Source organism: Lissotriton vulgaris, chromosome 2_2 (assembly GCF_964263255.1).
Source record: "Lissotriton vulgaris chromosome 2_2, aLisVul1.2, whole genome shotgun sequence".
NCBI lineage: Eukaryota > Metazoa > Chordata > Amphibia > Caudata > Salamandridae > Lissotriton > Lissotriton vulgaris.
Window position 1 is genome coordinate 62,390,972 of NC_141688.1, and position 15,833 is coordinate 62,406,804.

Sequence of the window (15,833 nt, forward strand, 5' to 3'; positions counted from 1 at the left end):
TTGTAACGTCATAAGACGATCCGCCTGAAGTTCGGCTGTCACATTACTCAAGGCTCCAGAAGTTTCATTTATGGTAGCCTGAACAACACGAGCTAAGTGTCTGATGTCTCTGCTATTGGCCATTGAGCCCCAGAAATGAAGCAACCCCTTAATGAAGTCAGCTGCCTCCTGTCCTGCTGTGTCTTTCTGATCAATAACTCCCCTGCCATGTCTTTTCCTGAAATGACCAGAAGGAGCAGTATACGTTGGGGGAAGAAGAAAAGCCACATAACAGGTTCCTGGGAAATAAGTCGGAAGCCATGTATAAGCTCTATCGTGACATATAAAATTTGTGCCTTGTGATGGCACTAGCGGTGAGGGAATCTGAGATGTATAAACAAAAGTATGGGAACAGATACTCTTCTCCTGTTGATTCTTAACATTCTGGCCATTAATTTGTAAACAGAAATTACCTTGATGAGGTACAGTCCAAATTGGCTGGGAGCTTCTTCGTTTAGCCTTTTCTGTGAGGCTAGTAACATATCGGGTTATATTTCATCCATCATATGCTCTCTTCTCATCTATGGGAATCTTACTAATCTGAGCAATCTTAGCCATAATCACTATTCCCTTAATTAAAGTACTGTGACTAAAGTCTGCTCCACCACCATATGTACTACTAGGAGGATATCGTAGCTGGATTTGAAAAAGGTTAGAGAACATAGCCAAATAAGCCCAGGCGGAACCTTCATAGGAGAATGGAAAAACTAAATACGGCATGCCTCTCTCTGTATTATGAGGCATGAGCCCACAAACCCAACAATCAGTAGTATTCATCACTAGTTGGTGTTGATGCAATAACTGAATAAACAAATTGTTGAAGTATTCGGTTCTCCTAATCTGTTCGTGTTCTGAAAGTGTATAAAACTGATGTGGGGAGGCAGTAGTAGGAAAAGATAAAAAGACAGATGTAGGGACAGATGATGGCTGTATAACATAAACAACCCAACTTCCAGACGCTAAAAAGGTACTTAAACATATCAGAATACATAGGGTTATTCCACATGGACTAACCATTAGTTTCTTAAGTCTATCTTTCATATTTACAGTCTGATCATTATTTTCCACTTTAATATCCATTACTCTAAAGCGTTGCTCACGATAATCTTCCTAGATCACTTAGCTGTGGTTGTTAGCTGTCCTATGACACTGCAAGTCCTGCAGACCCTAGGTCACTACTCAGGTCACAGCTTAAGACTCCTACCGTGACCCTGCAACTTGATGGATAGTGGAAGAAAACACATTAAAATGTCTTTCAAAACAAAAAGGTATAATCAGAAAAATCGTAAAAAGGGAAAGTTCAATTGTCTTTGGTCATTCTCGATCGTAAATTATATCGAGTCTTATTAGGGATCGTCTGGTCCTTAAACAAGGCTTCTGGAACCACCGTGTTCAACCGCGGATGTGTTGGGACGGTCTCCTGTAACACCTCGTCGTCTTCTTTCTCAGAATTCGTGTGGTCCAGGCGTGCACTACTAAACGGTACAAATCTAGGCACTTTTTCACTTTCGTTATCACCTATGCCCTCACGAATCCACTGATCAAAAGGCAAAGACAAAGGTACCCTCTTACAGTGCACGCCATTACCCAGTGCTTTTTCCCAACAACCTTCACTGCCTTCCGTGTAGTCAATAGCACTTGACGCAGTGGGCCCCAACGAGGTTCCAAATTCTTTTTCCGCTGAAAGTTTTTCACGCAGACCCAGTCGCCAGGTTGGATAGAATGACCTGGGTCTGCTGAGGCCTCTTTTAAAGCGTTTTGAACCTGTTGATGAAGAACACGTAATTTAGTGGTGAGGTCATGCAAGTAATCAATCAGCATTGGGTATGGAATATCAGAATACTTTTTAGGTCGAGGGACTCCCCAGACATTAGCTGGGCGCTCCAAAACGACTTCATACGGACTCAGACCTAAACGAGAATGCACAGTATTTCTCGTAGACAGAAGTGCCAATGGTAGGGCATCAGGCCAGGCGAGACCTGTGCTCGCCTGAATCTTTGCCAATTTGAGCTTGAGAGTACCATTATAACACTCTACCAATCCTGCTGACTGAGGGTGGTTTGCCGCATGGAATTTCTGTTTAATACCAAGACCTGCACATACTTTCTGCATAATTTGGCCTAAAAATTCACTCCCATTGTCAGACCAGACAATGCGCGGCAAACAAAATCTCGGGAAAAACTCCTTCGAAAGGACTTTGGCAGTATACAAAGCAGTATTGTCCTTTAGGGGGTAGGCCTCTATCCATCTGGAAAAGGCACAGACCACCACCAGGACATACTTGAGGTTATTACAATGATTCATATGAATATAGTCGATTTGTAATACCCCAAAAGGATACGTAGGGGGAGCAAAGTGACCTGCTGGAGTTGGGGTTCCCTTTCCTGGATTATGCATTAAACAAACAATGCAATGCTTCACCACGTTTTCTGCACATTTAGGAATTCCTTCATTCTGCCATACTGGAGCCAAGATTTTACAGATGCCCTTTGCACTAATATGCGCTGGACCATGCACCATAGTAACTACAGCTAGAACATAGGTGTCTGGTAACAGCCATCGTTGATGTTCTTACAATTCCGTCCAATACGCAGTCGCATCCAACATACCTGTACTTTCTCTCCACTTACTCAGTTATTTCTCAGTAGCCTCTTCTTGAATCATTCTCACACTTTCTATTGTGTCCTCACACATTCCTCCTTCTCTCACCCATCTTGCAGGGCCCGCAACATACATACGGCTCGTAACATCTCTTGCTGTCTCTTTTGCTACTTCATCCGCAAAAGCATTCCCACAACCCACATCATGAGTAATCTTTTTGTGCGTGCTACACTTGATTATTGCTATTTGTGTAGGCAAAGCAAGTGAGTCGAGAAGATCAGTCCCCAACTGGCCATGCTGTATTTTAGTCTCATGGGAAGTAAAGAATCCTCTTTCCTTCCACAAACGACGAAACTATGAGCCACACCAAAAGCATCAGTGTAGACGCTCACTCTCTTTCCTTTCGCCAACACACACGCTCTTGTCAAAGTAATTAATTCAGCTGCTTGGGCTGAATTCTGTACAATGCGCGCTGTCTCTACTACCGTATGCAAAGTAGTAACAGCATAAGCTGCAGTTGTCTCACCATTTGGAAGCTTGAAGCAAGATCCATCTACCCATAGGATCCCATCCGGATCCACAATTGGTGTGTCTTTTAGATCTATTCTACCTTTTGTTTATTCCTCTGTTCGGAGAAAACAATCATGCTGTTCTTGAATGCCTTTCTCATCCGGAATGGGCAACAATGTTGCTGGGTTCAAAGTATTACACCGCTTGATGTGTATATGGCTAGCCAAAAGTGTCAGCTCATATCCAGGCAAGCGAGCACTTGTGAGGTGTTGTGTTTTAGTCTTATTCAAAAGAGTATCTAGTGCATGTGGTACCATAACAACAAGAGTGTTGTCCAATACCAATCCAGCAGGCTAACGAATAGAAATTGCTGCCACTGCTGTAGCTCTGAGACAACTAGGCAATGCCTTGGCTACTGGATCCAATGTAGCCGAAAAAAAGGGACATGGCCGTTGTTTATCTCCAAATTGTTGCTTTAAAACTGACAACGCACAACCTTCTCTTTCATGAACATAGAGTGTAAAAGGCTTACTGTAATTCAGAGTACCTAACACAGGAGCAGAACACAAAGCAGTACGTAAATCAGAAAAACTCTTTTGGCATTCGTCAGTCCAAGGGAGAGGTTGTGGCATATCCTTCAACGTAAGCGCCAGCAAAGGTTTAGCTAACAAAGAAAAACTTGGAATCCATTGCCTACAATATGAGGTAATGTCCAGACAGGCACGTACCTCTCTCTGTGTGGTTGGCTCAGACATTTGTGCAATCGCTTGAATTCGTTCTGGGGTCAAGCGTCTTCCCTCCTTCAATAAGAGATGACCTAAGTAGGTAACCTCTTGGCGGCAATACTGCAACTTAGAAGGGGACACTTTATGATGTAGATCAGACAAATGACGCAACAAAGAAACCGTCACATCCTTACAAACATCCTCCGAATCCGCAGCAATCAGCAAATCGTCAACATTTTGAATCAAAGTAGCACCTGGAGGCAAAATGAACGCATCAAGCTGAGATTTCAAAGCCTGACTATAAATGGAGGGACTCTCACAATAACCTTGAGGAGCATGCTTAAACCGAAAACTTCGGCCTCCGAGAGAGAAGCCGAAAATATCTCTACTTTCCTCAGCAATAGGAATAGTAAAGAAAGCATTCTTCAAATCGATAACAGAAAACCATGCCGCTGAGGCGGGTATCATAGTAAGCAAAGCAGTGATATCTGGAACAACAGGAAACTGGGGGACAACAATCTTGTTGACCTCCCGAAGATCAATCACAAAGCGATACACAGGTGGTTGAGAAGGATCGCTGCGTTTAAGAACGGGGAGAACAGGACTATTACAAACATTGCCTCTCGTTTCTTTGACCACACCCTTCTGAACCAGATCATAGATAATAGCCATCAAAGCTCGTTCCCCATCATTAGAAATCTTGTACTGTGGAATAAGTGGCAACTTAACATCAGGCTTAATGGTAACTACATAAGGAGGAATCAGCAACAAACCAACATCGTTCGGGCCTGTAGCCCAAAGTGTAGCAGGAAGATATTGCAACTCAGGTGGAAAACTATCCTTCAATAGATACATAGGATAAACCAATTTTTCACCCAAAGTAAGACGCACACCAGAGGGGGAACAATATAATGTTGCATGAAGACGTTTCAACAGATCCAAACCCAGCAAATTCTCTCCGCAACCAGTCGTTAAAATAAGTGGAGCTTCCAGATCGTAAGGACCAATCGAAAGAGGCAAGGGACAAGAAACTGGGTTAGCAATTGGGGCGCCAGAAAATCCTACAAAAACGTTTGTTAAGCCAGACAAAGGTGCCCCAGGGAGTTTCGAATGGATCATAGAATTTCTCATTGCACCAGTATCCAAAAGAAATGGCTCTGCCACATCCAAAGCAACTACCTCCACATAAGGCCCATTCTGATCCACTGGAACTGATACGACTCCCTTACTTTGTCCATGGCTGTCCTAACTAGATGAAAATCCTGAACTGCATCTTCAACACAATAATCGTCATTATAATATTGCGCAGACTAAGTATTCTGCTAATCAAAATAATTCGAAGAATTCTGAGGGGGAAAGGGATGCTGCCCCTGAGGCAACGCACCTCGCCCTCTACCCCTAGGTGCTGATTGAAAACCACCACGGCCTCGCGGCCCTTGGAATCCACCATTACGCTGCAATAAAACCGGACAACTATTCTTAAAATGGCCTTCCTCTTTACAATAGGCGCACTGATTAGGACCAATGAAAGGTCGCGGAACAAAAGGCTCAGGTTTCTGTAGCAACCGCTGAGACTGAATAGGTTTCTGGAACTGACGCTGGCCAGAACGAGAAGGATAAGCCTGCTGAAGAAGAACTTTCGTCTTTAAATCCTTAGTCTTCTTCTCAGCTTTATCTTTTTCTTCTTTGTCCCTATTCTCATAATATTGAGCAGTAGCTAATATTTGGGCAAATGAAGAAACAGCCCAAGAACTTTCTGAATCTTTCAACTTATAGGATAATTCGGGGAGCAGATTAAAGACAAATGTATCCACAAATAATCGCTGTCCACCTTCAGTACTCAAATACTGACCACTATGATCAATAAATGTCTCCTCAAAACGAGTAAAGAAATCAGAAACACTCTCATCTTTCTTCTGCTTACACACAGCTAACTTATCCCAGTTAACGCGTAAGGCAGGCGTCATTGTCTTCATTAAAGTTATTATTCTACCAGGCAACTGTGTAATCAAATCATCTAGCTTAGCACCACCCACTTGTGCTGCAACTGCGTCGACTATATCAGCCCAAATACCACCCAAAGCCTGATAATGATCCTCCCTACGAATCCGAGCCCACAATGCTTGTGGAACCACATTCCCCATCAGCATATCAATGTCAGCCAAATTCTTAATACACGCATCAACAGTCTGGGACAGCTCTTTATAATACCCAGCAGGATTTTTACGAGGGTCCGGCAAAGATTGCTTAAGTGCTAAAACTTCAGCTCGTTTCCAAGGGACATGCACCCGTATACGCTGGAAATGAGCAGGGACAGCTGGAACAACGCCCGCTTGCAGAACCTCTTCCCTCCATACTAGAGGTACTTCCCTCAAAGGATAATTCTTTGTTTTCTGTCGAACTGCAGGATCAGGTTCGGGAATAGTCCGGGAAGAATATAAGGACCTGAAAGTAACACGTGTCTGTATAGCACCCTCAACGTCAGAACCCTCAATAAGTCCTTTATCAAACCTGTCCTGTATATCCAATAGACCCTGAGGAGTTAATTCCAGCTCCATATCCTCCCATCCTTTAACAAGTGTGTCACACATGACATTAAAAACATATCGCTGCGTAGGCGCATTCCACTGAAGAAAGGTACTTAATATATCGGGTGCATTATACAGCGAACCATTCATCATCCATTTATGAGCAAGGGAGTCAAATACAACTCGTTCCTCAGAATCCGGAATTTGGCTACGGGATTGCCTTCGAGAAAAAGCAGGAGTCCTATTAAACGGGCCAAAGAGGGGGGAGAAAAGACCAGAGATAGTATCAACTAACCGATTACAAATCGGAGAAGAATTAGGGAGTAAAACTGGAGACTCGGTATTAAGCAAAGGAAGAGAAGGGCTACTCATAGCAAGAGACACAAAAGGCAAAGGAGACTGAGATACAGAGGTTTGTGGCAAAGGAGGTGCAGGCGGTAATACTGGAAGAGGTAATTGTGTGGGAGCCGGAGCTCCTGGCTGAACAACAGGTTGCTGCACAGGTGGCAATAATACAGGTGCATTAGCACCTGGCGCATAAGGTAGAGGTAATTTCAACAAATGGGACATTAAGGGATCTTCATCAAGATCTTTACGCTGTGGAGGTAACACGGGATAGCACCTATCAGTTGCCATCCGATGCTGTCTACCCGAGACCTCAATCACACGATCAGTCTCATCATCTTTAAATTGTTGGGCAGCCTGTATAACCGTCCTATCTTTCATTTTCCTATCTCTTTTTGCTTGTTTAATTTCTCTCTGTTTGGCTTCCTTACGCCAAAGGCGGAAAGAGTCAAACATTGCCGGCCGGGCTTTTCTTTTAAACAGAAGTGCTTCTAAATTATCTAATATGTCAGGTTCAAAGCTACCATTTTGTGGCCACTGCAAGACACCATCTTTCTTCGTGTATCGGATCTATGCATCGTTAAAGGCAATGGGACCAACACCATGCTTGGAATAGAGCTCATAAGTGGGAGTTCCAACCGGAGGAATCGGACATGAATCCTCAAGCCGGGAATCCCTAGGACAGCAAAAACAACAACATTTCCTAAATCCGCTCAGACCAGGCATCTTAAGCACACTGATCCGTTTACTAACATCAAGGAGTGAAAGCAAAGAACATAGTACAAAAGTACTTACCCCTCGGCTTCGACTATTGCAACAGACGAATAACAAAAAATCAAAAACAAAACAAAGAAGTGGGCGCTACCCACAAATACTTAACTAAATGGTCTTCTCACGCCAACGGAGGTCCATCTAACGTCTCGCGATACCAATCATCACCAGAGGGTCCAAGGCAGGGCGGTAGTCAGGGCAGCAGTCATCAGCAGCCGTCAGAAAGGAGTAGCCGTGCTGTAAAAGACCTTTGGTCCACTTCGACATACAGGGGTCGCTTGACGTGGCTCGCGAATCCTCCGGAATTTTCTCGCGGGGCTTCTCACGACCCTCGGGCTGAACCGCTACCACTAAAACCGACCCCACGTTGGGCCCCAGTTGGAGAACAGGGCCTTATGGGCCGGGCGGCGCAGGGCACGCCTTAATCCCCGAGTTCACCTGACTTGTACAAAACAGAGACACAAGACACTCCGTTGAGCATGGAAGTCAGGTTTATTAGCTGCAGCTAAGCACAGTTGTCCCAGAAGTTACACACAGGGTGGATTCTAAGGAGACTGCCACTTCAATCCGTGGCGCACATTTTTTTATAGGAAACACATTTACAATATCCCACTCTTTGTACATACAAAACGAACCAATGAGAAAAGTTGAAAAACAAGCTATCAGGTGTCTCAAATACGCCCCTTTCTCAGACCCCGTGTGCTACCCCTCCCGACAAATTAATCAGTGATGGCGTCCCCAATCCCCTCTTGCAGGTGGCAGGACACAATTGTTTGTCTCAAAGGATGGTTGTGTAATAGGAGCATACAAGGATAGAATAGCGAAGGCCAGTCAGATAAGATAGTATAAGGAAAGAATAGGAGAGGGCAAATAGTCGGCCGAGAAAGGGATCAATCGAACCAGACATAGATTAATGAACTCAGCCAGACCCTGACATCGGGTTTCATGAACAAGGACAATGGAGTTACTTTTTAACTGAAAGGACACGTAGCAGCTGGAAAAGCAAAAGCACATCATTCGCCGTGCTGCCTGAGTGAGAGCAACACAAAATGGCGACAGGACACAAAATGGCTGCTAGATACGGGACGAAATCCGAAATCGTAGAACCTCATGGACTTCTCTGGACGATGGAGGAGGAGCTGCTTCTAGTCATGATTTATGGATGGTTCGAAGTAGGCAGTGATGGATTCTTTGAGGTTTCCATTTGCATGGGGGGGTCCTGCTCTACGATACCTTTTGCGATCTTGTGGATGTCCTCTCCAGCCAAATGTAAATGAAGTGATCTTTTCTTCTCATCAGAGATGTCAAGGGCAACAAATTATTTCTCCAGCCAGTCAACCCACTCTCTCCATTGGGCCACTTGAGTGGGCGGGGTTCCAGTGACTGCAAAATGCTCCAGTGTCAGGATGGACGCCATTAGGGTTATGTAGCAGATGCGCTCTTGGATAGTGGTGGTGTGTTTATAGTGCAGTTGCATGGTGCCTAGGCATGGTTACCCATGCAGACGGGTGTCTTGGCTTGATAGTACTGCTTGTGCTGTAATGCTAGCAAGGTCAGATGTTCATGTGATGTATGTGGCCTGGGTGTTGCAGCACATGTGCCCCTGCTGGCAGATGAGGATGCAGTTGCTCTGAATGCCTGGATACGAGCTAGCAAATGTCCCCCTTCAGGCCTCACTGCACATGTTAGGCATTTCCACTGATCTAAATGTGGGGACGGGCAGGAGGTGAGCTTTGACAGGGCGCCACTGTTGGAGGAGAGCCTGCAAGATGTTGCAGCCATTGTCTACCCCCTCTTTGCCGTCTGGTATGGCTGGGCCATTGTTTTGTTGTGGTGCGATGAGGCTGCGTGGGTGGCCAGAAGTCAGGCAACGTGAGAGTGAGTGCAGGCACCAACACTTGCTCAAGATGCAGAAGCACACTAGCCACTAGGCGTCAGGCGGTCGCCGGCTGGACAGACCGCCAACTCCAGATTTGAAGCCAGGTGGGCACCACAGTGGGCGTCGGTGAACCGTGGCAGGGGTGATGGAGCAAGGATTCGCACGTAAAGCGACTTGCTCACATTCAAGAACCTCGCTTAATCTATAATGTCATTAATCAACCTGTTTTGTCATTAATAATGCACTTTCACACAACCACAACACGCGGGTGTCCCAGAGATGCTTGCCTATGTGTCTATTAATCTTAATGAAGCTTGCATACTACAGAATTGCTGCTTCGCAGAAATCTAGTCTGCGCATGGGTCGGTCATACCCATGTGATGTGACGCACTCGTAGTTCTGGAGGGATTTTTCGCACATGCGCATTACTGCTAAAATGGCCGCTTTGTCTTTAACATGCTCTCCGCTTGCTACTGCCGCTTTTGCTCAGCTGTCCATTTCTGCCTAAAATCCTAATGCTATAGATATTATAAAGTAAGGGGTGCAGTGAAGCTAATCCTGGTATACAGTGTATTCATTTTTTCTGTGTTTCTAATTTGTTTTCGCTTACTTTTCATGTACCGCGTATCTGTGGGCCTGGGAGTGGGGAGCCTCTCCATCTTAGTAGTCTGACAGGGACTCACCACGTGACATGAGAAACGAAGTCTTGCAACAGTGGAACTTAGCCAGCTGGCTGCCGAAACTGAGATGCTCCTGGGACCCTGCACTCGGTCCTAGGAGAAGACTTCGACTTGTACCTGAATTGTATCAAATTTTGTGATAATGTTTGTGTGCCCCATTGTTCTCTTCTACACGTCTGCCATGGGTATTGGAATGTAAGGGGTGGGTACGAAAATTAAATATTCATTGTGGGAACACTAAATTTTAGGTGGTGACAGTGACCTAACCACCTCTCTTGTCCAATCCAAAGTTGGGAATCCTGTCTTTGCAACATTTATGGGTGGTCCATGGACCCGAAAACAGTATAACTAGCCTAGTTCTAGATAGAGAAATTGTCAGACTTGTCCGAGTAGCTGACCTGTCACCGACCCTACGAACTCTATAGGTGATTGATACAGAGAGCTGCGGAGCACTCTGTCCGTAATTTCCACAAACTCCAAGGGGTGGAATAGTCTTAAGTGCTGGCGAAGCACTTTGCTGGGAGATTCGAGAACCCAATCGGGGTTACTGGCGGATTACGTACAGTGAGGGAGTAGCGCAGGCGTTGCATCCGAATCTGCAGGTGTTGGTCGTGCCCTTTGGTGAGCCCAGTCCTGATCCAAATCCTTAGGGGTATGCTGTCCTGACTGTCCATGAGCTGAACCTGCTCGCCTACTGGCATCCGAAGTCCTTGAGGGTCCTTGTCCTCGCCCTTCCCAAACTGACCCGTGGCCTGGGTTAGTCCTCATTCCCGTCCTAGGTAAATATAATTGTGGGTGTCCGTCTATCCATTCTTTCTTCTTCTTTTCCTTCTTTAATAAAGCCTCCTTGCCCATGGTATTCTCCCTGTCTTCTCCAAAAGATTTACATGCAAACTGTTTATTAGCTATGTTCCATTTTTCCCCTTACCTGTAGGATATTATTGAAATGTTTGTTTACTTAGTGTGTGATAAAATTATTTTCGTTTAGAACTTATGCTTAGAATAATAGTCAGAATAAGGTTTTGTTTAAAACATTTGTAGCAAACTAGCACTCTACTAAATAGTATGTTCTTGCCCACTTTTACTTGCCTTAGTGTAAGCCTGAAAATTGAATAGCATGTTCCCTGTTACCCTTGCCCTGTAGTTTTCACTCGCACTCAATGGTGCTTGCTCTCATTCATAGTTATATTATAGTTATAATTCTGATTATTGATATTCTAATCTGTATCAATTTTATTCTCATGGCATTTGGACTTTAAACTTACTATATAAAATCTTTAAAACCCTTCAGGTGTCTGTGGTTATTATAAAAGATATAAAGTGTTATTAAATGTATGAGGTATTTTTGTTAGTCTTATCTCCTATCCACTGATAGCTCCTGATCTATCGGAAACATAGGTACCTGTGACAAGGTGGTAAGTCAGGTACTCTGGTAAAGTGGTAAGAAAAACACATAGAATTACTGATGGTGTAATGTAAAATCGTCCGACTCACAAAACACAGTCATAAGCACGTCATGGGCCCAATGCGTGTAAATTGGCCAAATAAGGAGTCGGGCGACCTGCGCGCTCTATCAGGGGCAGATAGTGTCGAGCACAGGACGTGTGTAGCGAGGCCTCCTTGCCACCAGTGTAGAATGGGGCCTGGACAGCTGTTGCACAAACCAACCAGACTTACTCCAGTGTGCTGTTTTTTAACTTGCCCCATCTTGTTCCTGGGGAATTTATTTTAACATCTTCAGTCAGTGCGTCTGGCCAAACTATAGCCATGATGTTTTAGGGTGGGGTCACCCAACCCCCCTGCTGATGGCACACAAGTGGGAGAGGCATCTCACATCTCCTAAATCTAAATGCCAGTCTACAAAGGTGTATGCCAGGCTGCAAGTTGAGAGTCTTTGCAGTTCTGTGGCCCAGCCATGCATGTGTACCGCTATCGAACTATGCCTTTTTTCTAGGGACTGGCTATAGTCTGGACCCCATTTTAGACTACATGCTGTACAGGTGGCACTTTGGAGTCATGCTACCCAGCATGCACATATATGATATGTGTGTCCTAAACAGTGCTGAGAATGTCTTGACCTCACCCTGTGTGGCTTACAATAAAAACAATCCCTCTAGACTTCATAAAGATTGCGAACCATCTGCAGGAAGGACATCGGTTTATGTGGGTAACCCAGACAAAAATATCTGGTGGTTGCTTTTTACTCTACCCCCCCCTCCCCCCCCCAACCTCCAAAGCTCCACTCACCCTTAACCAAAGAAAACTATCCCTTGCTAAGAAACAAACTGTGGAGTAAAGCTAAATTGGTATGTATTGCACAATTTTTATTACACTTTCTCATTTATTCTCTAGAGTCATTGCTGCCACACCGGAATGACTCTTAATTTTCTAGGTAGTGAGTTAACTTGCTGGCACTGACTGATGGTTTGGTATATTCTCCACTCTTACTCTTTCATACTGTTAATTGGACAACACTGTCACAATGTAATACTAATGGCAAACATATGTGTTGCTCAGGGCCCTTAAGAAGTTTATTTTTCTTCTTCCACTGCCTTCTCGGTAAGCAGTGGTTCATGCAGTCTAGGTTGGACCGGGCCAATATTCTTTATCTTAGGCTTCCGGAAGGCTTCCTCAGCAGGTTACACTTGGTCCAGAACACCCCAGCTCACCTAATTATGAAAACGTCCTTGGTGGGCTTCAGTGTCTGGTTATCCCAGATCTCTTCACTGGCTCCGAATTAAGAAGGGGATTATTTTTAAGTATTTGGTTCTGGTTCATCTGGCCCTTTTCCTTCTGGCATGCTCTATCTCTCTGCAAGATTTGAGTTGTATCGCCTATTCAGAAGACTTCAGTCAGTCACGGATGCCATGGCATTAGGGCCATGGGCTAGGCGGTCAAGAAAGGGGACCGCTCTATCTCTTTTTTGGCAGCTGAGGCTTGGAATCAGCTAACTCTGGAACCTCTGTCCCTTGGGTCCAAATTGTTAATCCAGAAATAGCTCAAGACATGGCCTTTCTCACTGTGCTAAAGCTGTGGCAGAGGATGATTGAACTTCATATTCTTTAGCACGGGCCACTCTTTGGAGTAATTGCTTGATCTACAAAACACCTTCATTCATTAATTTATTCATTAATTTATTCATTCGTTCATACCAATAAGTGCCATTAAAAATCACATAAGATAACATAAATGTTGGTCTCTGAAAGTTGCACTACAAATTCCAGCTCCAATTTGCACCAAGCAAAGGATCCGGATGTCATCTGTGAGGTTTGGCCGTTCCCCCTTGTAGGATTTGATAACACGGTGTCAAACTGGGCAATTCACACCACTGCTTTTACGTAGATCTCTTAAAAAGCCATAGGTTTTGAATGGGCATTTAGTGAAATATTCCATTACTTTCATTGTCTGCCAAATAAGCCTGGCCATGCTGATTCCCAATCTCAGGCAATTTGTGAAAAAATGGTGGTAAAAAACAGAAGGTAAAAAGTTTGACAATCTGATATTTGTAATTCTTAAAAATAAATGCAATTTTATCACATTTGTAGTAAAAGCTTCGTTAACATGGAGGTACCTACTAGTCTCAAGCTCCAATCCCAGCAGGGTCAGCTCATTCTTCCATCCTTTCAAGGTTGGTAAACAAAGCACCATTACATTCGGTAACTGGAACAACTGATCATTTGGTGCTAAGAAGTTACAGTTTGTGAAGTGACTTTTTTAAGAAAGTTTGATCCACCATCTTCTGGAACCTGACCACTGGAGATCGGTGTAGGAAGCTGATATTGCTTCACTATGAAATAATACTTTTTTCTTGGATAAAGTATACTTGAAACTAATTGCTTTTAGGTACATACTCTTGTGGCAGATAGGTGACCTGAGAAAATACAGACAGTAACTTGTCCAAGATCACAATATTTGTCCAGATTTGAACCTAGGTCTTCTTGCTCCGAGGTTACAGTGTAGAAGCTTGATGTGATGTCACCCGACCACCATCCGAAGGTACGCCAACCTTGACCCTTACATACTGAACATTTCGAAAGACACAAAAAGGGCTACAATAAGTGAATTTCAATTTTTTATGTGCTTTCCTCTTGATAGCAAAGTTTTGTAATTCACAGCAATTGTAAAGTATGATATTTCAACAATGCCTGTATCTTCTTGAAGCTAATAGTAGCTATAATGTATGTGGTAAAACACACACATGTGAAAGAGCACCATATTTTTCAAGTGCATTTAGTGTTTTCATATTTTCTTGGTGGGCATAATCTCTACAGAGGTGCAGAACTTTCAAATCAATCCTGGAAGAATGTCTGGCAGACCAGCCTTTCAAATCCTTGTGGGGGCTTCTTGGCTTTTATGATCTGTCTTCTTGTGCACTATGCAGGTGTGTGTATGTGTGTGTGTGTGTATGTGTGTGTGTGTGCGTGCGTGTGCGTGTGTGGGGGTGGGTGGGTGCGTGTGAGAGAGAGAGAGTGTGTGTGTGTATTCTGTCTGTGTGTCTGTGTGTGCATGTGTGTCTGTGTGTCTGTGTGTGTCTGTGTGTCTGGCTGTGTGTTGTGCACATGTTGTGAGTGTGTGACACATGTATGGTAGTAGGACTCTGCTTACAGTGGGCTTCTGAATACTGGGACCATAGGTGTTCATTTTGGATGACCCCTGGCTCACCATGGCACAATATGGATGGTGGTACAGCGTCCCCAGACAGTGGACTACAGACTGCATCTTTGACTAGAGTGCGAGACTGAGAAGCTGAAGTGAAGGAGGATGGAGATAGAGCTCCCCTTGGAGATTGGTGAAAGCCGGGCATAGAGATCTCATGCTTCATTGTTCCTTTGCATTGGATAATCCTGCATGGAGTGACCATCATTGCCACCTGCTGTGAAAACCACATCCTTGCTCAAGGGCTGTGTCTGAGGAACACATTTAAAGGAGAACCCAACCGAACCGATTATGAAAACCTCACACAGTGGATCCACCATCCCTGTCAAGAAGATGTGCACAAAAGTGCGATCCAAGTCACCCTATATTGTTTCTGTTCCAAGCTTTTCATAGGTATGACACATATTTATATACATAAATAACACAAGCTAAAAATGCTCGTACTCATAAGATGCTTCTCTTACTAGTTCTACCCCAATGTACCTAACCTAAGTGTAGTACAAGGTAAGAAGTAGGTGATGTATTATACAGTATTGTATGCTATAGCATGGTATGCTATAGTTTTGTATGCCAAGAGTCCCTCTAGGTTCTAGTCTGCTCCATACCTTAGAATGAGAGAGGTGGGCTTCTCTTTCTGGGTCGCGAACTCTAACACCCCACGAAGGGAGTCAGAACACTTGAAGCTGGCTTCTCTGTGTGCAGGGATGACTGCGTCTCTTGTCAGTGCGTCCGGCCGGGACACGGGCTCCTCTAAAGTTGAGGTCTCCTCCCACTTACTTGGGCAAGGGAAGGTATATTTATACCTAGTAGGTGCCTTGGAATGTTAGCATTGATGTAAAGTCCGGCAGAGGAAGACGTCAGGAATGAACCCTTAAGGAATAGCGGTTCATGCATAATAAATGAGTTCTTGGAGAAATCAATAATCCTGTGCTAGTGGAAACTCCCAAGAGCTTACAGGTCTGGTTTCTAAGAACTCGTTGTGACGTTGGGGTGGACGGATGTAGGTGACCTTGCCTGTATTTGGATAGCATGGCTAATGCCTAAATAAGGACTGGGATCTGATGCCTATATAAGGGTAATGTGAATTGTGCCTATATAA